This window comes from Egretta garzetta, unplaced genomic scaffold, assembly GCF_000687185.1.
Source record: "Egretta garzetta isolate BGI_Z169 unplaced genomic scaffold, ASM68718v1 scaffold779, whole genome shotgun sequence".
Taxonomy (NCBI): Eukaryota; Metazoa; Chordata; class Aves; order Pelecaniformes; family Ardeidae; genus Egretta; species Egretta garzetta.
The window spans coordinates 166,845-189,673 of NW_009260792.1; positions in this window are offsets into that span (position 1 = coordinate 166,845).

Below are 22,829 nucleotides of genomic sequence, written 5' to 3' on the forward strand. Positions count from 1 at the left end.
ATGCTCAAGAAGTGTATCCGAGGTTTGAATAAGTATACTTCACCACTCCACTCCTTTTCTGTTACAGAAGGTTGATGAAGATAATATATGATGTACAGCTGAACACCTAGGCTTTGAATTAAGAAATTGACTCACCTCTTTTACTTTCAAAATGGATAAGCTCATGCACTGCTTTCTCTTTTTTTTCTTTTTGTTGTCAATTCGTAGCTGAGCCATATAAGTACCCTTACAGCAGAAGTGTAATGGAGACCAAGGCACGTATACACAGAATTAAGTGTATTTCACAAGATTAGAAAATGCACCAGTCTATTTTTATCTAGATGCTGACATGCTCACCGTTCTTGTCTTCATGGTGTGAACATTGCTCGGTCAGCACACTTTGAACATAATGGCACCTTACAGGCCTTTTTTAAAGTAAAAATGGTTGTCACTGGTTGAGAAAAAAAATCAGAAAATGCACAAAGACTTATAAATCCCAGGTTGGCTCTGGAACAAAAAATTAAACAAGGAAGATAAACAAGCATGAAACATATATAAACACCATTTACAAAATTAACAGATAGATATTTTGTTCATCCTTCACTTTATTTTTATTCCAGTATGAATGTTTACAAGTTAAGTTACTAATTTGAATTCAAGGGATTTATATTGCCTAAGTGCTGAGACCTTGAACTACCTAATGGATATTTAAAAGATGAACTTACCTTTGCCACAGGCATCTCACGGTATACAACACAGCTTGGCTGAGTATCAGAATAAGCATTAATTTTTGGTGGCAGTATGTAAGGAGCCAGGATGCTGCCTTAGAGAGATGTGGTCCAGGTGGCATAGTCTTCTGCACACCACAGAATTTTGCTCTGTGACAAGTGCAGATAAGTCTGGTTTTAGCAGATATTTGTGGAAAGTCATAGAGACAATACCAACACGTCTGTGATTAGGTGGATCCAATGTCCACAAAATCTGATATTGGAGGCTTGGTATTACAGACTAACTACGGCACAGCATCAATAACAAATCTGCCTCACAGCTCAATATTTTTTTGCAGCTAGGGAAAGGAATTCTATGCCACCGGGCAAAAAAAAAAAATCTGAAGAAGCAGCAAGATTATTCATGCCTCACGCTTCATGCAAGAGGGCGTCTTTTTCTGTGTGCAAAAATAGATCTTAGGCTATGTGTTGACTATGGGCTATTAATCTCAAAACAGAAAATAGCATAGTATATATTACTTGTGTCATTTCCACATTCAGCAGCAGACAGTCTTCCTGAGATATATACAAATTTCTTATGAAGGAGCATAGGTTTTCTCATGAAAGTTTCACCAGTGCTTTATTCAGATAGATTGGAAAACCTCCGTTCTTTCACATAATGTCTATCTCCAGGCTATCCAGATCCAGCAACAGTGAGAAACTATAAACCAAGTTCTGTCAGCGAGAGCAAATTTTACAAAGCCTCTTCTGTAAAGGAAAATGAAGACAGAAAATATTTAATTTGTACCGAAGCAATGATGACTCCACATGGCTAATCCCACTGACTTTGCCCTGTGTGAGATTTCTCATTCCTCACCTCATCTCCAAGAGCTGTCTTTTAGCACATTTAATTTCCACCAATATTCTGGATTCTTCCCAGGTGAGCTTCACACAAAAATATGAGCAGTATGGTGCAGCTGGTACTGCTCAGAGTCCCTGATTAGGTAACTAGGAATAACCAGGTGGGAAACCTGCAAACAACTATGTGTTTTATTTGGGCTCACTGTAAGTATCATTCTTGAAAGATGTTGCTTCAGCTCAGAGAATCAGCGGTAGCACAATGAAATGGTCACTTGAAGACCTGTCCCAGGTGATTTGGACAAGCAATTCACATCAGTACAGACCTCTCAAAAGTAATGTTTACAAGACTGTTATGATCAGCAATTTCCAAGCTGTTTCCAATTGTGACTACACTTCCAGTTGAGATACACTTGCAGAAACAATTTAATTTCTTTCAGATGAATGCTCCTTCTCACAACAATTATCTATGGAATTGCTGCCTCTGCTGTGTCCCACTCCATAATATTGTCAGTACGCAAGACTGAAGTAAAAACAAACCCAAAAAAAAGCTCAGGGTCTTTATATGCTAGCTCTTATAAGTCTGGCTGTGTTTAAAATGTTGTTGACTCAAATAACTCCAACCCCTACCTCTCTGTTGGCAGATATCACCTCAGTAATAAAGTCTGCATAAAAAGAAGGCACAGCTTAAATATCTTAGCCTGAGTGGTTTTAGCTCACAGTGTTGATGAAGGTGGATTTAACTAAAATGCCAGAATGTAAAGCAGAGCAGGTGGAACACTGGCAATTCCTTTATACCCACTTCCATGAGGGTGGTTGTATCCTCTGGCAGAGAGGTAGGAAAGACAACTGAGGACAGTAACTTCTTAAGTTACCCCAGCAAGACTTGCCAGAGCTTTTATGTCACAATTCTTACTCAACAGCAGTTTCCATTCAACAACAAAGCCATCTAGAAATTAAATATCCAGATTTCTCAGTGGCAAATCAGTCAACCTTTATCCCATATCTTAAAAAAAAAAAAAAGATAAATAGAAAGTGAAAATTTCCATAGACACTGAAATTGGGTTCAACAGTTATGTGAACCCAAGTTGGTCCCTTAATCAGCTCCTCTTTGGAGAAAATTTGCATCTCACCTTACCTCATCCCTAGTTTGGGGTCAGTTCCTTTTCTTTCTGAATTGGCATTCTCATTCCCAGTCCTTTCTTCAGAAGTAGTGAATTTCATGCTTATTTCCCAAAGGAATTTTTTTTTTCCCCAGAAGCTGTATGTACAGCAAATGGACCATAATACATTTATGAATTTTGTCCTTAGCAGTTCTTGAGCTGGCAAAGCATTTAAAAGCATTAAGTCTAATCATTCTGGGTAATTGTAGGTTGTACATTGCCTGTTGGGACTCTGGACTTTCAGATAAATCATAAATCTTTCTATGGATATTGCAGTTGGTTGCCTTTTTCTCTTCATCATTAAGTGATGGGGCTGATGGAGATCAGCTGCTTCACTTTGTAAATGGCTAGCATTCTCTCACCTGCTCTGCATGACTACTGAACTGAGGTATGTTGTGACGATTAATGAATACAGCTTTAACTGTTAATTCAAAGGCAGTCAAGCTTATATCCAACAATTAGAGTACAACTTCTCTGTTCAGATAGTGTATGCGTAATTTGCCATAGTCTTTTATACCAGTTTGGGGTTAAAGTGTGTTTCTGCTCTAAAACCGACTTCGTAAAAACAGCTTCAGGATTCAGGGGCTCCGTGTTTATTTCCCCCCAGAGACGTCCAAGGGAAATTCACTATTTTTGCACACAAAGATGTTTTTGTTCCAACTACCAGCCTTCAGATGCAACCTGAGCTATGAAGAAAACCAAAAACCCCACTGTCTTCTTTCCACACCATGCATCATTTCCAGTAATAAATATACTACAGGACAAATTTTGCCTTATAGTTACATCTGAGCAACCCAATTGAAAACAAAAAAATGCCCTGTGATGGTGCCACAGATGAATCCCAAGGGGTAGCAAGCGCCTAGCTCTGTAGCAGGCAGGGGCCTGGGCTGAGTGGCGTTGGTTGGAACAAAGCTCTCACAAAGCTCTTTTTGCCCCATCCTGAGCGCATGTAGGAAACTGCTCATTTCAACCTACACTGTTATTCAAATAGGCTTCCCAATGTTTGCCTAAATTGTAAATATTCATTCATTCATGACAGTGTTTGAGTCAGAGAGAGGTTCCACAAATGTCAGAGGTAAACTCTTCCAGTTAATATTACATGGGTTTTTTTCTCATTCTCTCCCGCTCTTTATCACACCTTCAATCTGAAATGCGGAATCAGTCTTTGAAATACCAGCTTGTTTAAGGTTCTCAGGGAATTTACGCATCGAGTGGAAAGGATTTATTTATACCTCTGAACAGGAATAATGTTTCTGCAAAGCACAAGTCAGAAGGTCTGGATGCAGTGCCTACTTCTACCTCTAACTTCCATGGACTTTGTATTTTGCTGTAAAATGGCAACAATAGCACTTCATTTTCATCAAAAACGTTTAAAACTTGTCTCTTCCAATAGATAAGTAGATGAGCTGTCACTGAAGATGCTCTCAGCTGATGTCTCTAGGGAGTAATATAAATATTAAAGGTAGCAAGTGAATAGTTTGTTATAGACCTAGAACAGATCTCTAAATCTTCACTGAGTTACTCCAAAATGTACACTTTGTCTCCATTAGAACCTTGATCCTCATAAAGTGTGATTAAATCCTGGCAAATGAGAGACACCTTTTACATTGCAGAGACCCCATATAAAAGAGCAAGTGATATTTAAGCGAGAAGGAAAAGCTAATGACAGTGTAAATATCCGAAAAGCCAGCAACTTCGGTACATGACTGACACTTTCTGACATCTCTTACTTGGTGAACCTTAGATTAGGAGGAGGGCTTGGGTCAGAGACTTATTAAAGCATTGCTATGACAGGATAATAATCGCAATTTTTGTTTTATCTTCAAACTTTTATACTGTTTTATGTAGCATTTAGAACAATTTGCTTCAGACTACCTGTTTCAGATGCTAGGAAACTTTGTGTTTTGAAATGCATGTCCCAAATCAGACAAGTTGACTTCAGGGTTTGGCATGTGGTTGAAGGTTGCCGTTCTGAAGTGCCACCAGAGGCAGGTGCTTAAAGTCTGATAAGTTTGCTTTTGTTGGAATTAGGTGGTCCAGTGTTTTTAGGATGGCTTTGCTTTGGTCATTAAACGCTTCCTTCTTCCATCTTCCTCATGAGAGACATTAAAGCTTGAGTCCGTACTATGAAACATCTAAGAAATGGAAAAGGGACCACTTGAGGAACAAATCCTATCAATTCTTAGGGTTTTTGTCAACATTCAGAAGTTTTTACCTAAGTAGAATACAAAGTCACAAACATTAAAAAGCAGTCAGTGACAGGCACTTATTAGGAGAGCAAGGAGAGCCAGATCAAGATTCAAGCAACCCCAGACCAAGCATGCTGAATTCATACAGTCCAAGTCCTCACAGCATTGACACTGCCTAATTAGCCAGATGCCATCATCCTGAGGAGCCAAAAGAAAAATATTTTCTGCCAAAATCTCAGCACTGTCACCTGGATTTATTTCAGAAACCTTCTTTTTTCTCTCTCCTCAGTTGCTAGCATGCAGGGCTAGGCTTTCACCAGGGTATGTGCGTGTCTGAGTGAATCAAACCCCCATAAAATTAGCATTAAAAGGCAGAGAAGGATGGAGGGCAGCAGTCGACGTCTCTAGAGGCAAGGCTTGCACTCACGACACAACACCCTGGCCTGAGACATCACCAATCCACCCCTGCTTGCTCTCACTTTCTTTGGCAGTCACAGGTTTAACGCTGTGCCTCTGTAGCTTTCCAGAAGAAAAAAAAAAAAAAAAAAAAAAAGGACTGTATTAGAAGTTAATAGTCCACTTTCGCAGCTACACTGCAACTAAATGTAATCTTTCTCCTCCTGTGTGACAGCCTTTTTGTGCATTAGATTGGAATAGACTGTTCCTGCCACTGTCCAACATCACGCTGACTTCAATGACTTTGTAAACACAGCCCAAGACATTACCAGCGCGCACACACGCTTGTGAACGGGGGCAGCACTTAGGGCGTGCGTATTGTTGGTGGCGGGGCGCTGCCAAGGTTTAATCGGGTCAGGTCACTCTCTATTTCATCCCTGAACTGCAGCAATAGAACTGAGTTAGGCAGCTGGGCATTCATGATGGGGATATCTCCCACATAGTTTTCATTACACACCCTCGGATGAGTATCTGAAAAGTCCTGTCTTTTTCACCTGAAATGGCTGTAACACTGCCAGTCTATTTGCTCCAACTTTGTCTGCAATAAGATCTTAAAAACTCGCATCTTTGAAGCTCTATGGAAAGAGTAACCTTAGCAGAGGTTTGCCAGAGCAAAATCCCTTGAAACCCACATTTTGCTTAATTCTAGGGCAGGGAATAGGGGGGGAAGGAAGAGGTATACACATTTTTTAAATGACAATATATTTCCAATCAAGCTTTACAAGATCCCGCATAGCGTGTTTTGCAGTGGAGTGCTGTGTGCTGCTGCCTGAAAAGAAACATGCTTTTTGATTATTATTTATTCTTCCTTTTCTTTCTCTTTTGCCTTTCAGAGAATAACAAGATTTGTGCAGAGAGGAAGGGAAGACAGGGTCTGCAAAATATTCCCCCAAATACGCCAGCTAGTTAAAGTGTATGAATGTGTAGACAATAAAGTTCATACTAGACAGTTAATGAAGCTGGGAAAAAAATGTGAATTGGAATGTAATGAAAAATTCATACTTTCAGTGCATGAAAAATAAGTGAATGCCCTTTAATTGTTCAGTTTACTTGCAGAGAGGACAGCTTGAATAAATTGAAAAATTATTTCAGGTTGTTAAAAGGAGTAATGCTTGGTATTCTGCACCTTGTGCTAAATTCTTCAACCCTGCTGGACATGTGAATATGTGAGGATGTGAACCACAGTAGTCCATGTGGTAGCACACAGACCCAGGGAGAAAATGGGGAGCAACTGTGTGAGCATCAGGCTGGACTCACCCTCCTCCACCTGCTCAGGGGCTGCAACAGAAAGTGAGGTGGCTGCTGGAGAGCTGGGGAGCAAGAAATTGGGATCTGCAGCCAGTAGGAGGGAGGGTAAGTTGCCACTGCTGCTGGAGGGACTAGAGAGGAAGGATTGTCACTGAGGAGAGGCCTCTTGGTCCATTTTCCAGTAGCATAGCACCTTCTCCCTATTTTCCTTTATCAGAGTCCTTTTCCAAATGGGTTGGGAAAGGAGGCAGGGAGGTATGGAGGAATCAATGCCCGCTGCAAGCCTGTAGTTTGAGAAAGACTGCAGTTGTACTTGTTAGTGGGACCCTGGTGAACAGAGAGGATGAAGTAGGGAGAAAGGGGTGGGAGGAAAGTGGGGAGGTCTGATGAGATGCTTGAGAGCAAAGGGGGAACTGGGAGTAGCTGCACAGGGGGTCTGTTGTTGCTTTCTCTGCGTACAGATGCCTCCCATGTGGCTCTTTGCACTTCTGAGCAGTTTTAGCACCTATGCTCCTGTCTCTGTCTTACATCCGTACCCTTGAAGACTGTTTGCTTGTTAAATGTTTACTTCTGTGGGCCTGCATATGATTCGGATAGCGTTTGTGTTGTGTATTTCATCAATAAAGCACTTGACAAATGCTTGACTAAACCCCATAGTAGCATCACTTCCATCAAAAAGAGAAAATTTGAAAGTGTAAATCAGGACCTGCAGCTCCTTTCTCTACTGCTCTGTACAGCTCCCTGAGCACACTTTCACAACGACAAGACACCCCAGCGCTATTCAATGCTCATACTGCCTTGGCTGAGTTTCTCACTGCAGGAACTGACAATTCATGATTTTTTAAAGAAATGTGATGGGGGGCACTGTGAGTTCAAGTACAGCCCCATTGAACAAGAAGCTTTCCACTGATGTTAAGGTTAAAGATTTTGTCTGATATCTTCAAAAACGACTAATCATGGAGTGGCTGAAATGAATTTACCTTGGTTTTGTACTCGGAGTACAATAATTTGTCGCAAGAGGGTTTTATGTCCTCTTTGCTGTGAACAGTGCAGCAAAGCAACTCTTTTAAGCAGCTTGTAGTGACATAAATGGGCAAAAAAAGTCTCCATTCTGGCATTCTTGGGCATTTTTTTTAATGACAGTCTAAAATGCCAAGTGAATTGTTTCAATTTCACAGCCATTAGGAGAAGAAAAGACCAAGTAGGTCAAGACTGTCACGTTAGAAGCACTTAAATAAATAATAGTAATAGTCTGACACCCGACCAAAGGAGGATTTTTCCCTTTAGCACATCTACTAGTTCTTTGTTGAGTCTGGTTTAAACATGCTATAATTAAAACACAGTGCAGCCTGAAGTCAGTGAAGTTACAGCAAGGGAAATTTTCCCATTATTTTCCAGGCAGATAATCATCAGTTATCATTAGTCAACCTATTCAGGCAGTAGGCAATATAGATGGATTACTTTTAGATCATGTACATGCATTTTTATTTCTACAGAAGCAGAAAAGAAACTAAATTCTATGAACTGCTAGAGTCAAATTTCAGTCATGTACAGGACAGCAAAAAAGAGCTTTGTAAAAGTTGATGTGTTGGCATGAAGGGACTTTCTTCTAGAAAAATCTAAACTTTTTGCTGGTAACAACATGACAGCACCTCCTTAATTTCATTCAAGCCTCTACGGAAACCAAGACTACACAGGCTGATCAAGAGAATATACAAGATACACTGAACTAGCAATAAAAAGATAAATGTGACTCTACATATAGGCTTTTTCACACACTATTATATCTTTCAGCTGTCATCATTAACTGCAATTCTAGAAATGTCTTGTTGTTCTGGTGCCTTTGAAAAATAGCTACAGTGATTAGGATAGATTTTACTTGGATATACTGAGAAAAAATTTCCCTGACAGGTATATGCTGCTTTCAGTATGTTTCTTCAACATGTGTTCATTGCTATAATGATTGAATCTGAAAATTTACACATCTCTAGAGGAAAAAAAAGAAAAGCTAAAATTTGTAAATTGTTTTCCTAGGGCAATTAGAATGAAAGTCAAAACTGGAAGACTAGTGGCAACAGAGCTTTACATATTTGTATAAAAGATGAACCCTTTTGCCTGTTCACTGTTTATCAGAAAAGGAAAGAGAGATACAGCACTGCAACCTAAGAAAGCTGATAATGAGTTTTGCTTCACAGTATCTGGTGGCTCTTGTAAAAATAACAACAGCAACAGCAAAACTAAGGTCGGACCGCATGGCAACAGCAAGCTATACAGTAGAAATTAAGATGGTATTGTTGGTACTTAAGGACAGCTGTCCTTCACAAACTGACTGATGTAACTGTGTCAAATGACAGCCAACTTTGTACTGATTTGCTTGACATATAAAAGGCAAAGACTCAGTGATTGTCACTTAATGTGCATCTGTTTTGAATGAATAGTAACATTCATCCACTTCATAACAGGGCTCCTGTTGTGAATAATATAATAAATATGTGCAAGATAAAGCCCATCAGAAGTGAACGTGTCAGTCAGTAATAAATATGCTGATTCGCTGATTTCTCCCCACCTCCACCTAAAACAAGATAAAACACATACAAAAAAATGAAAATGTTCCCACACCAGGTAACAAATTTTAAGATCACAATAAAAGGCACAAAGAACAATTTCCAGCTGAGACAAAATAAGTGCTTCTCCTATATCAATCTACAATGTAGTAACTGTGTTGATTGGCCGGTCTTTGGGGTGGGGTGCCATAAGAAGTCAGGACAACTGCAAAGTGCTTGACAAAGCCTAAATGGGATGAACCTAGTCATTGGTAGGATATTCCACCTGAAAAATACATCAGAGCAATTTTATTTTCTTTTAGTTAAAATCTAACTTTTTTAATGTAGTCTGTAACTAACAGTTGTGGTACTGTGTCAATGTGCGCTGCATGCAAAGGTTCCAGAAGAAGGGAGATTAATGGCATGGAAATTGAACAGAAGCCATGACACTATCACTCTTTCTGATGCCAAACGGTGACACTTGACTGCATGGATGGGATTTGGTTGCATAAACACAGACAGCCAGTGCCATCTGAAACATCCTAACATCTTCTAACGTCCATGCAGGGCTGGCAGGCAGGATTGGCAGATCAATGCTCTCCTGAGCTTCAGCTGCTGCTCTGGAAGGGCATGTGTCCCCCATAGGGCTTGCACCATATCTGCTGGCCCAGGCTTAGATATAGTAATTCAGATGGCACTAAATGTCTGCGTTTAGGCAACTGACTCCATCCTTGCTGTCTAAAAGTGGCTCTTAACAAGTGTAAACTATTAGGAAGCTACTGGGTCCCAAGCCCACAAACTTCTTTTAACAGCCAGTTCATTCCTCTCATCTGAGCTCTTTGCATATCCATACGTAAAACACTGTGTTATTTTACTGTAGTATTATGGGACTAATGCTACCAACCCAGGTGAAGTCCTAAATTGATTTTGCTATGTATGAACTTTCATTGTAAAACAACTCCGACAAGGTGTACCCCTGGCTAAGCAGGATGATAAAACACAGCGTATCCATTACTCAGTACTATCCATAAGTGACAGGCATGAACCTGTTTAACTTTATTCACACAAACTTAAAGAATCCATTTTCTTCCCGTTTTAACAGTTGGCAGAATACAGGACTCAACTGCTAGGTCTTATGCTCCCCTGTGGTACCGTCCTTCTTCATTCCCAGGATTGAATGGTGAAGTCACCATGAAAAATAATTCATCATATTTAAAGGGGAACTAGAGAACTGAACAGCAGCAGGCACCTGATTCTTCAACACTGGATGGTAACAAAAGCCAGGTGCTTTTTCAATTGTTTACAGTGGTTTTTTGCTCCCTGCAGCAATTCTGAAGCATTATATTTGCTCCTGCCCTTTGCAGGAGTAATTACCTTTAAGCACTTCTGCTTGCATGTTGTACTTTCTGTCTGCTGCCCCACGGTTTCATCCATGAAAGCCTTAATTTGGTGCTTTAAGCATTCATATATTGCTTTACATCTTCAAAGCAGTGTACATGCGTTAATTAAATTACATGCCTAGGAGATAACAAAGAACAAGATACAAAAGCATTTTAAGCACACAGACAAACTATCAAGTTCTAGCACAACAGGAATAAATTAATAATGACCTTTTATAATGACTGAAATGCATAGCTTTGTTTCTCTTGCAAGTAATAAGCCAAATAAAATTATTATGAATGGAAACGTAACAGCTTTTGTATCCAAAGGCTGGTGGACCTGCAGACCTCGAAATCAAACTATATGGCACTGGAAAAAAAAGGGGGGGTCTAAGCTGCCAAATGAAAAAGCATTTAATTCAAATCCTGGGTTCCAAAAAAAAGATATTTTTTTTTTATACATGGAAAAGAGCTTTTTGGCACAGGTGGGTACATTTACTGCACATGAAAACACAGATAGAAAGGGCAGTATTTTCATACATGGAGACATCTTTATATAAAGTCTTGGGGTCACTTTCAACCAGGCAACAGCTCCACAAAGACATTTAGAAAAGCTATAAACGTCTCAGGGCCACTGGCGCGTATCCAAATGCAAGTCCTCCAGCCTTCCACTTAGTTGCTACCTAGACAGGGAGGTACAGATAGTCCTTAGGCTTTTGAACCATCCACGTTTTCACACACAAAGTTCCTTTGGCACCTGAAGTTCTGCTTTTGAGCATTCCCATCACAACTTAGCCTTGATCATGCCTAACTCCTCCCCCAGCTTTATAAGGATCTACCAGCTCTAGCAGGAGCACTCCTTCAGACTTAGGAGGTTTTAATTCCATTTCTTCCCCTAAGAAAACCTGAACCCATTCCAAAACTCGATTAGGATGGTGACTTCACACCAGACTTTGGGAACACAGAAGCGCGATGGCACCTCTCTATTATCCCGCACTGCCTTTGTAAAGGCCTGAACGACTCTCAGTCCTTCAAAGATATTCTGTCAAACTCACAAAGAGGATAAAGACCTGGGCATCCTCCGCAGTAGGAAGCAGCTCTAGGAGGACCATGGCACCCTGTTACATGCAAGCAAGGCTTAAAAAATCTTTTTTTCTTTTTCCAGATGTAGCCAATATAATTGTGTTAACTATCTGAGTTTTCTAGTAACTATTTTTTACAGTAAGCAGTCAGCATGCTGGCTTTGGTGCAACCCCTGCTTAATTGATTGTTCCTGTGCATTGTCTAAGGGACCTACTGCGGGTGATGCGAATTCCACTGGGTGGATGAATATGTACAGGTTAGTTGAGTCAACATCCAGCCATTTTAATAACAAGGCAACAGCTCCATCAGAGATTTTTTTACAAACCAATTATAAGCTATAATTCTTCTTTCTGGTTTCTGTAATTGGGACTTTTGGTAGCTAAGACATCTGTTTTTGCTGAGGCTGACCTATATAATTCATACATTGCCACTTGTGAGTAATACAACCACCCAAATCTAGGTCATTAAAATTTTTCCAATACTCCACAGTATTCACTGCATAGAACTCCTTCATTCATATCAGAAAATTAGTTTTGACTCATGGGAAAACAGCCTGTTGTTAGTCTTTTAAAATTGATTTCATTATCCCCACCAAAATGAAAAATGAGGAGCTGAGAGATTATTCGCAGTGATGTCCATATTCATTTCAGTCTGCAAAACTAGTGTGTGTCTGTGTGTCTGCGTGCGTGTGCATGCGTACATGCATATGTGTGTGCATGAGAAAGAGAGGAAAGGAAAGAAAAAAATATTTCCACTTTTCTTTCTTGCCTCCTCTTCATTTAGAAATATGTATTTGTTGTGTGAAGTTAAAAATGCATAAAGCAAAAATAAACCTCTCCAGGATACCTGTGATATCTCAGCATCTTTTCCAGATTTTGAGTAGGAAGTATAATCTCTTTAAGATGAACTAATTGCATCTCTTTTTTTACCTTGAAAAGAAGTAGGGGCAGGAGATAAAAGGTAAAAAAGGACAATGGCAGGGGCTGAGCTGTGTCATTCTTTCCTTGTACTGATCAATATGTGAAGCTCATTGTAGTACACTTCCAGCTTTGCCTTTGAAACACAGATCAAGCTGGGCCAATGAGACAATCCTTTTGTATTAAACCTTCTTTCTTCTGTAGTCTGCAGACAACTTGTGAACCGAGTCTTCTTCTGGATAACTGCAACAACACCTGCTTTCAAATGAGGCTTGCTCATAAGCAGTTCTTTGTGTAATTTTTTTTGTGCCACTCACTGACTGCCATCAGCGACTTAACAAGAGCAGCATATTTTAGAGCCTTTGATCCTAAGAGCTCTTACTCATGCAAGTTGTCCTTAGTCACACCAGAAGTCTCACTGAAGTACTGGATAAGAAAAATTAAATAGTATTATGTGTATAAATGTGTGAAGCACAAGAGAATATAGCATCTCACAATCAGAGCTCCTTTTTTTTTCAAGGAGAACTACACTTGGGGGAGAGAATAAAACAGTTCAGAAACACAAAAATATGATTCAGCAGTATTTCATGTGCAAACACTTCATATTCAGTTTCAGAGCCAGGGATTTAGAGGACAACTTTTACAAGGGAAGGGATGCATTCTGTAACAAAGTTTCTGAAAAAAGTCACGAATCCTGCAACACCCTTACCATGACTGGTCTGCATTTGTATCCTATACCCAATATAATCAGGAGGGCAGTTCAGTTTTCACAGCTCACCTTGGTTTAAGCCCAGCTTAAAAGCAGTGACAAGTCTCCTCTTCTTCCAGCAGTGGTACTGGCTGTAGTACACCAGAAACTTTCTGAAGGTGCAGTGAACACCATATAACTTCTTGCTCTTCTGCATTGCACTGATTGACACAACTGTTGTCATTACCTATACTCAGCTGGGTTTGTCTGACTGAGAGACGTGAAGCTTATTTCTCTCTGTCTCCATTGGTACAAGTGAGTAAAGTACAATCTCATTCAGGGAAACAGATTTATAGCTGAAAAAAGTGACCACATGGGAGACATAACACCCAAGTTGTTACAAAAGAGTCACTGAAAGAAAATGGGAATTATATTTATATTTTCTCCCAATTTTATATTAAGCAATTTCAATCTCCTCCCCCCCCAAAAAAAATCTACATATCCAATAGTGTATACAAACAGCTGACCTTTGAGAATGGACCTGTTTCTGGGGTTCAAAGATACATCATTCACTAGCACCCTGAAATAGCCCCATACTGACAAATCATGTCTGGACAGACATACCTGGAAACATTACTGTCAGGGATGTTACAGTGACATTGATTATGTATTTTCATCTAATATCAACTGAAAGTATCTACCAGAGGGTAAGAAACAGCTCTTCCCCCACAGTGAATACCATAGCTCCTTAAAAACCTACTAAAGTGTAATGAAACGAGCTATAAAGATCTCATTTCAAAACCAATTGGCTTCCTGTTTACTAGTGTAGCTTAAGGTGTGGGAACATCTTGTTTTTAATATATTCTATAATGCTGAAATTCTCTTGAAGAAATTCAAAGTACAAATTTTTTTGTCAGTTATAAAAAGCAGTACTCCATAGGCAAGGGTTAAAAACTCTTTTTCAGAAGTAAGCCCTATCTAAACCCTATAAAGAGTAGGTGATCTAAGAAAATAGTCAGTTCACTTCTCCTATAAGGACAGGCTGAGAGAGTTGTGGTTGTTCAGCTTGGAGAAGAGAAGACTCTGGGGAGACCTTATTGCGGCCTTTCAGTACCTGAAGGGGGCCTACAAAGAAAGCTGAAGAGGGATTTTTTTTATCACAGCATGTAGTGAAAGGACCAGAGGTAAGGGCTTTAAACTGAAAGAGGGTAGGTTTAGATTAGATATAAGGAATAAATTCTTCACTGTGGGGGTGGTGAGGTATTGGAACAGGTTGCTCAGAGAAGCTGTGGACATCTCATCCCTGGAAGTGTTCCAGGCCAGGTTGGACAGGACTTTGAGCAACCTGGTCTAGTGGAAGGTGCCCATGCCCACAGCAGGGTGTTTGGAACTAGGTGGTCTTTAAAGTCACTTGCAACCCAAATCATTCTATGATTCTATGAAAGATCCAAGCTACACTAGGCCAGAAAATGAGTGCCACCACTGCTCTCCTTCATAAATGGCATTATTTGGGGTACAGGTAGATGGAGTTCTGGCTCCCACTCCAAGAGGTGCCTACGCCTCCTGTCAAATACCTGCTTAATCTAAAATGCACAAATCCAAACTCTTGCTGTGTGAAAATATGGTCTGAGAACTGCAATAGTCAAGCACCTTTTTGGAACTCTCCAATAGCACCTTGATGAAGTGGGAAACAAATACAAGCAAACCATAATTATGAAAGATCAAGCTGTCAGAGTCCTAAATTTATGTGAGAATTCAATTTTTCTGCTGGGTTAAAATTTGGGAGTGTTAGTGTAGGACCTGCATAAGGTTCACGAGTTTTCTCATATATGCCTTAAATGAATCTACTTTAGCCCACAAATGCTGTCAATAACTGTGGGGTTTTATGCTTTTAGAAAATAATTAAAAGCTTTAAACCAACATTTTTGTGCTATAGGCAAATTATCGTTTCAGGTACTAACACAATTACTTGATGTTTCAGCATCCTTGTGCTAAGGAACATCAAAACCAAAAAATATAATCTCTGTTTTGAATGGGAACTCTGTATGCATACCCTCAGCTCCAGTTCTGCAATGGAGTTTTCCGTTTAGCACATGCTATATCTGCAAACATAAGGATATAATTTCCCAATATTAACAATGGCAACAAAACACATTAGCTTTCCGAAAAACTCTAATAGCACCAATAGAGTCACTCATCTATCTAGGACCCACACACATCCCAAAACCAACAAGTCATACCCTTGCTTTGAGATGTGAAAATTTATTGTGAAAGTGAGTAATTTCTTGATTGAGGTGACACATAAAAAGCTGAAGACTCTGTTCTAGACAAAATGGTACCCTAGATAGGACACAGGTGCCTAGAGTTTGGCTGCCATGCCTCTTTGAAATGCCTGCCTGCTCTAATAAAGAAGGCAACAAGGAGCAAGCAGAGGTAACATGGGACCTACGAGAGGTCCATGCCCATGAGGAGTGCAGCAAGTGTCCAATAAGTATCTAAAGTGGCACTAGGGGTCTGTGTTCAGGCATTCAAATTGAGCTTGCATGCCTAGCTACCAAAGAGAAAACATGCTGCCTGAAAATGCTAATTTTTATTCCTTTCTCTTTCAAAGATGCAGCAATCCAACTCTGAATTGGGACTGAATTCTGTAGGGCTACCAGGAACAAGCATGGCTCCCATCACAGTCTCCCTTCTCTGTGTGACTTGACGCTGCTGTCTCTGCCTTGCTTCTCCTCTGGATGCCGGGTTATTAATTTAGTAGCTTTGCAACACAATAGAGTGCAACAAAAGCAGTGTAAAACACATACTAAAGCAAAATTTAATGCAATATCCATAACAGTAATCTGTTCTTTCTAATATATATGACATTCTCTTGTTCTCCCTTTCTTTTTTCTTCTCATAATTGTGCTTGTTAACTTCATGGTATGGGAATGCCAATTCCTCTAAAAATCCAGGCAACAGAGACTTCATTCACACATGTGTTTGTAAACAAAGATGCAGAAATCCCTTAAGGTTTTAGTTGGGTTTGGCAAAACATTTTTTTTTTTTTTTTGCTACATAGCAGAGGAACTATTGTGCAGTTTCTCTGTTTTGTGTTTTATTGGTTAGTATTATGAAAATTGATGAGCTGAAGAAACAAAGCTATTCTAAAGGCAGATTAACCAGGAGTACTGGTGAAAGCATTGTCTCCTAAGATTCGAAGTGAAGTAAAGAAAAATGCTGTAATTACAAGTAACGCAGTCCTTTGAGATTCCAGCAACGTTAAAAATCAAGTGATTACCATTTAACTGCTTTCAATCAACTTTGATGTAATAACTTAACATGAGGGACTCAGAAAAACAGCAGTTAAGAAAAGCAGAGAATTATGTGGATAATAACCCCTTCGTTACAACAGTGATTTTTACGCTTGAAAGATGATTGATTGACAGCATCAAATTAAGTCCTCTGTGTAGCCGCAGAGAAAGTTCATTGCGGCCAGCACTGAAACAAATACTCTCCTTGCGTCACTAATGCCTTAGATTCAGTTGCAAGGTTATCCATAGGCAGGCTGGATGCACGGGTTTGTAGGGGGAAGTTCAATGGTATGTGAAAGTAGTCAAATTCTAACAAGAGAGAAAAGATAGTGGTGGTACAGATACTAGCTTATTTGGGGTTTAAATGAAACAAGTTTAAAATGACCCTGTATAGCTAGCTATGTGCTTAATTATCCATCATTATTTTGCAGGACACTTGGAGTTCTGGTCCCTCAGATATATAGCTTCCAGGCTGTGGAGAGTCCGCAAATTTCACTAAGTTGACGAGTATCTGAAGACAGCCCAAAGGCCGTGTAGGGCAGTTAGCTAGTATGACTGCAGGTATATGTCCTATATGTAACTTGATCTATATGCACATAGTTAGCAAATGGAAAGAAAGATTTGATCATCACAGCAGTGAGAAAAAACAGAATGTGATATTATTATTTTCCTGCTATTATTTATTATTAATAACTTGATTCCTCTGAGAGGGGTTGACATCAATGTCAGTTGCCAGCTCTCGACACTTCTAAGGAACAGGCCCATTATTAATTAATTATTATTATTGTATTACTGCACCAGCTGTGTGATAGGTGATTTACAGACATATTCAGGCAGGGTCCCTACATGAAATGTTTAAAATCTGAAACATAAGAATTACAAACAGCATTACAGACAAACGAGTGTGGGAGAGAGACAAAATGACAGCAGTGACTGTGTTTGTTGCAGGGTCACTGAGCAAAACCCTGGGCTCAGGGGCATCCACGGGAACTTTGCTGTTGAGCCCACAAGCTCGGGAGTTTGCTGTTTAGTTTTGCTTCACAGAGAGCTTTCTTCTGGCTGATTCTGAACTGAGGTTTCTAAGTGAAGACCAACTTTGCCCAAGGCGCTCTCTACAGTAAATATAGAGGGACAATGACCTCCAGAGGATAATTCTGCCCACTTAGGAGTTGAATCGGCCTCTGGAGTTTTCTGTCTTTCTCCATTGACCATGGAGTTTAGGGTGATCAGATTCTTAACTCCAGCATCTCAGCAAGGTACCTAAATTGAGTAGAATGAATCCACACCTCTATGCCTATGCATAATTTAAATCTACACCTCGTTGTAGCTCTGCTGCAGACCAAATAATTGCTGAGACCTAAGTGACAGCAAAAGACAGTCAATAGGTAGGAAGACCATTAAGGACTGCTTGGATTACTTGTGCTTTATGGGGCTCTCTGAGAGTGCTTTCTGCCTGTTAACATTTCACTTATACTGTTCTTAAATGTCAGAACCTGGCCGGACTTGTCTCTTCATGAGAGGCATATAGTCAAGATTTGTAACCTGCACCATGCTTATTTATTTACACCCTATTTTGAAAAAAGATTAGTTCAGTCAATCAAGGATTTTAATACATTTATATGGTGCAATGGTGTATAAGTTTATTGACTATGATTTCATGATGTGGAATAGGGAGAAAGCTATCTTGGAAAAATGTATTGTTATTTTATATGAAATTCATGATGCTATTAGGTTTTTGGTCTCGTATACCGTGGAGTGTAGCATTTCAGAGATAAACTATCTTGATGTTTTCATTTCAAAGACAGGTAATAAGTGGAATACAACAATTTCCTGGAAACGCCAGACAGGAATAATCTGCTTTATGCAACCAGTCACCATCCTGAGGCTCTTAAAAGAGGTTTACTTTATAGCCATTTTGAGAACCTGTAGGATTTGCAATCATGGCACTGGCTGTATGGTAAAGATGGATTATCTGGTTAATAAATACAGGGAGTGGGACTAAAAAGAGGAATATATCATGGAAGCAAATGGCACTTGCATTAAGGGAGAACAGTGGGGAACTGCTGTAGATGGAAGCAGATAAAAATAAGGAATTTTGCTTTTCGATTTTACTTTATGGAACATTCTGTTTGAGACAGTCCATAATGACACCACTCAGTCTTCCTTCTCTGCCAGCATGATCCTTTTCTCCCATAATCTCACAGAGGTGGAGAGCATCTCTTGGCTTCCATGCTGAGTGCCTTTGCCTCATTGTGCATGCCTCTTATTGATGGATACATAGATTCAATGTCTTTTGTCCATGCTCCAAACTGGCAGGATGCCATAAGAGATATAAGCACGTTTGGACAGCACTGTGTTCAAAGGACTATTCTCCATCAATACATCCACAGGCACAGTGTCATTTTAGCATTGTTATATATTTCTGGACTGAGTATTACATTAAACCAGCTCAAAGGATGAAAAGAGATATTCATGTCTACCTGTGACTAACATCTATAGACATATAGACTGTACCAGTTTTTTTGTCTTAAGCCATATATTTTTCACAGCAGCAGATCTGTTCTGTGCCCAGCACTGGGCACACTGGTATATAAAGCAAGCTTCTGGGAAATAATCCAATGCTAGTAACAGCAAAGAAGAAATTAGTCAGTAAAGAATGGTTTAAGTAAAAGGAATGTGATATCTAGGTCTAATTACACGGTCATTCAATCCCTAACATGGATATGACTTTGGGATACATTTCTTCATCCTTCTTTATTTAAAATACACATATAACACCAGTTACTGAGATACAGGCTCAAATTAGTCTCAACTAAACCATTAGACATCCATAGTAATGCCACCAACATCACTACCAAGAACCTCCTGACATAATAGGAAGTGGAATTAGATTGTAATTTCATTTGGAAATACTGTATTGATTGTCACCATTTCATTTTTTGGTTACAAGAACAACAATCTTAAATAATTACAGTGTAAATGAGCTCAGGATTAGGCTTTTTGACAAGTTTTTGTGCCATGGGACTATATACGTGGTGAAGGGAGAGAGAAAGATACCTCCAGAGAAGAATTTAACTCCTCAGTGGACTGAATCAACCTGAAGAGGTATTTACCTGCCTTCACAGACTACACAGTTGTTTGGGAGTAACTTCATTTCCATCTTGCAGACCTTTAGATTCTTCCCCAAAAGTTCTTCCTCTTTTCATACCCTATGACCACAAGATAGACCTCATCAGTCAGCAGAATTCTTCAGTGAATCTCCCCAGAAATAGGTCTGAACAATGTTTTTGAACGAGAGGTATAGATAGGCAGTTCAGAGACAACTTTCCATGTGTAGAAAATACCATCTCAGGTATACTAATGGGATCTGCAAATGCACAGAACCTAAGGGATAGCTAGAAAGGGATTTCAGATACACTAGAAAAGAAATTATAAAGGTAAAAAAAAAATACAATGCGAAACAAAAAAGACTGTCTTTCAAAAGATTTCACATTGGATTCTAATAAGAATCTTTCCCCTTTCTCCTGGCTTCACAGGGACCAGGCATGCATCAGCATTCACCACAGTTCTGCAATAATTATAGAACAATTACTGATTTCTTCTAGAACTGAACATCTCTGTCTCACCAAATGATCTTGTAGGCAGAGGTGGCTTTTGCAGTTCAGAAATTAACACAAACTTTAGTGGTCAAAACTTCCCACCTGTATTTTCCACACAGATAAAATACAGGTTAGAATTTTTTTACTCCCTCTAGAAACTGTTCTGACAACCTTTCGGCAGGAAGATGCACTTATGATTCTTGGTATGGAAAATGTGTTTCTTACCATCTGTTCCATATTTATAATTCTTTACTTTATATTAAAGGAAACTGTAAACTACAGGGACATTATGCATGCAATTGAGGATTTTATAAGGTTTAATAAATTCCCTCTTAACAATCAGCTTTAAGCCTACATAAATTCTAATCTTTCACCTGCTCTACATTTTACTTTCTCAGTTCCCCTATCAGTTTTGTTGCTCTGTTCTCTACTTTAAGATCACACATCAAATTTATGACAAGGTAACAGGCTAAACTCCCTTTTCTAAGAGTCTGAGTGGAAGAATTGTAACACCTAATCAAAACTAAAGCCATAGAAATCACCGATTTTTATAGTTGGCTGGCAAATTGAAGAATTGGAAAGAATATTCCAGAAGACAGACTTAAAATGGTTTGTTTTTTCTTGCCAAATTTTCATTTCATTGATACCAAGAAGGTCGTTCCCAGAGCTTCTAAGAAGCAAAGGTGATGATGAACCACATTTAGAAAATGGCCAGAAAAGATCATCATCTCTGTTTTACCCAAAACTTAAGTTTTGTGAGCGTAGGTCAATAATGTGGATGACTCAGCTCCCTTCTGAGTGTACTAGAAACACCGTAATCTATCATCCATGAGGCTGGACAAATATTGGGCCATCTTGTTGTCCTGGCAGAGCCAAGTAATCATACAGTGGAGTAGGGACTGTAGCCCCACCCCTCTCAGTTGAGTGTCTTCCTCTCCTGGCTAGGCAGTTATACCAAATAACTGGTGATGTGTTTGAAGAGGGTTGAGTTATATCTTCAGTATCCAGCAATGAAGATCTGTCCTTTTTTCAGAACCTCTTCCTAAAAGGAACAATATCTGAATCGGGCTTTTCCACCGGGAAGTCCTCAACTGCTAAGATGAAGCATTCACTGAAATGAACAATTACTGAGAGAAACAGCAAAGCAGGGTGTCTGGAGCTCCAGCCAGAGAGCAGCTCACTAGAACAGGAGACAGATTCCAATCCCTTCTCCCGCCTGTAGTTAATTATTTTTACAGGTTGAAACAGCATCAGAAAATCCCTAGTGGAGTGGCATTTAGGAACTTCTGATAAGGATTCAAACTTTTCGGATAGAAGAAGGAACTGATAATACTTTCTTCCACATTTCAGCCAACTGCTCCAACTCCTGAACTACTGGTAAATAAGAATAACTCTCTTGTAATTTTGCATCATTTTCTTAAGCCAAAAGAGTGTCAGAAGTTGGCTATGTCACAGGACAATGGGAACTACATCCATTAGTGAATTTTCTGTCTGCTGGAAAAGTGGCTACCTGGTCAAAACTACCTGAGAATTAGTATTAATCACAACAGTGATGTTCTGTTGTTTCAGGTTCTTGTTTAAATGTGGTTCTGTGTCTCATCAGGTCATATACCATTTTCATCATGTTTCTGTGTACTTTGTAAATCTATAGAAAGTTTCTGCTCTTGATCTCCATTTGAAGAATCCCTCTGACTTCACTTGACGTTCCTCAGATTTATGACAGATTATGACTCACTGCTCTTCCTGTCATCTAGGAAGACAAGTGAAAAAGGTTAGTTTCAAATTAGCATTTGGAGTCTTTCAGCTTCATTCTTTTTCTAGTGACACATTCCTTAGCCTCTGGAAATTATACTGAGATTCCCCATGAAAAAGCCTAGGTATCCAAGGAGAGCCTCATTGACACTAACAATGATGACCTTTGGCACAGTCTTCAACTTGCAGTGATTTTGGTGCAAGCTTATGGCCTAAGTCCATAGTCTGTTCACTGTAGCAAATGGCACAGCTCAGCATTTTTATTGTCACAAGTGAGAGCAGGATCAATTCTTACACATTTTTATGTTTTCATTTCCCTGTATCTGTGCTGTCAGTATTGTATTTTTCATTTGACCAAACAAACAAAAAGGAAAAAGGAATAATGTCTATATTTCACAAGAAAAATTCTGTAGAAGGGTTGTATGCAAAGAACAGGGAAGAGTTGCACATCTGTTTTCTTGCAGGTTACTAAAGAACCTAGGGGCTTTAACATACATCTCCAGAAAACAAAGATTTTGTAGAAAGACTGACAATTTGTAAGAGCTTAATGTTGATTCCAACTACTGTATATTCTCAAAATATTAAACAGTAATAAAAATACTGTTCCTTAATAAAGCAAAAGTACTACAATAATTGCAGATTAAAGCTAGCTCACAACTGACACGTATTTTAAATACACAGGGGTTTCTGATTACAGAAAAGGTTCTGTCAGTGGCTGAAAGCAAAACAGGGACCAAGAATGGTTCCGAGTATGTTGTTTTCTTGGAAATTTCTAGAAATAATATCTATCAGAAGATTAATGTAAGTTCTCTTAAGATCTTTTTACTAAATGAAAGAACTTATCTTTAGATTTTTCTATAAAGGGGTGCGGGTGTGTGTGTATGTGTTAATTTGTCAGAAATATTAACTTTTTAGGTTAACTCTCTACCTGCACTCGGACATAATTCTGGAAAGGCAAAATGAGCCTTTTGGTGG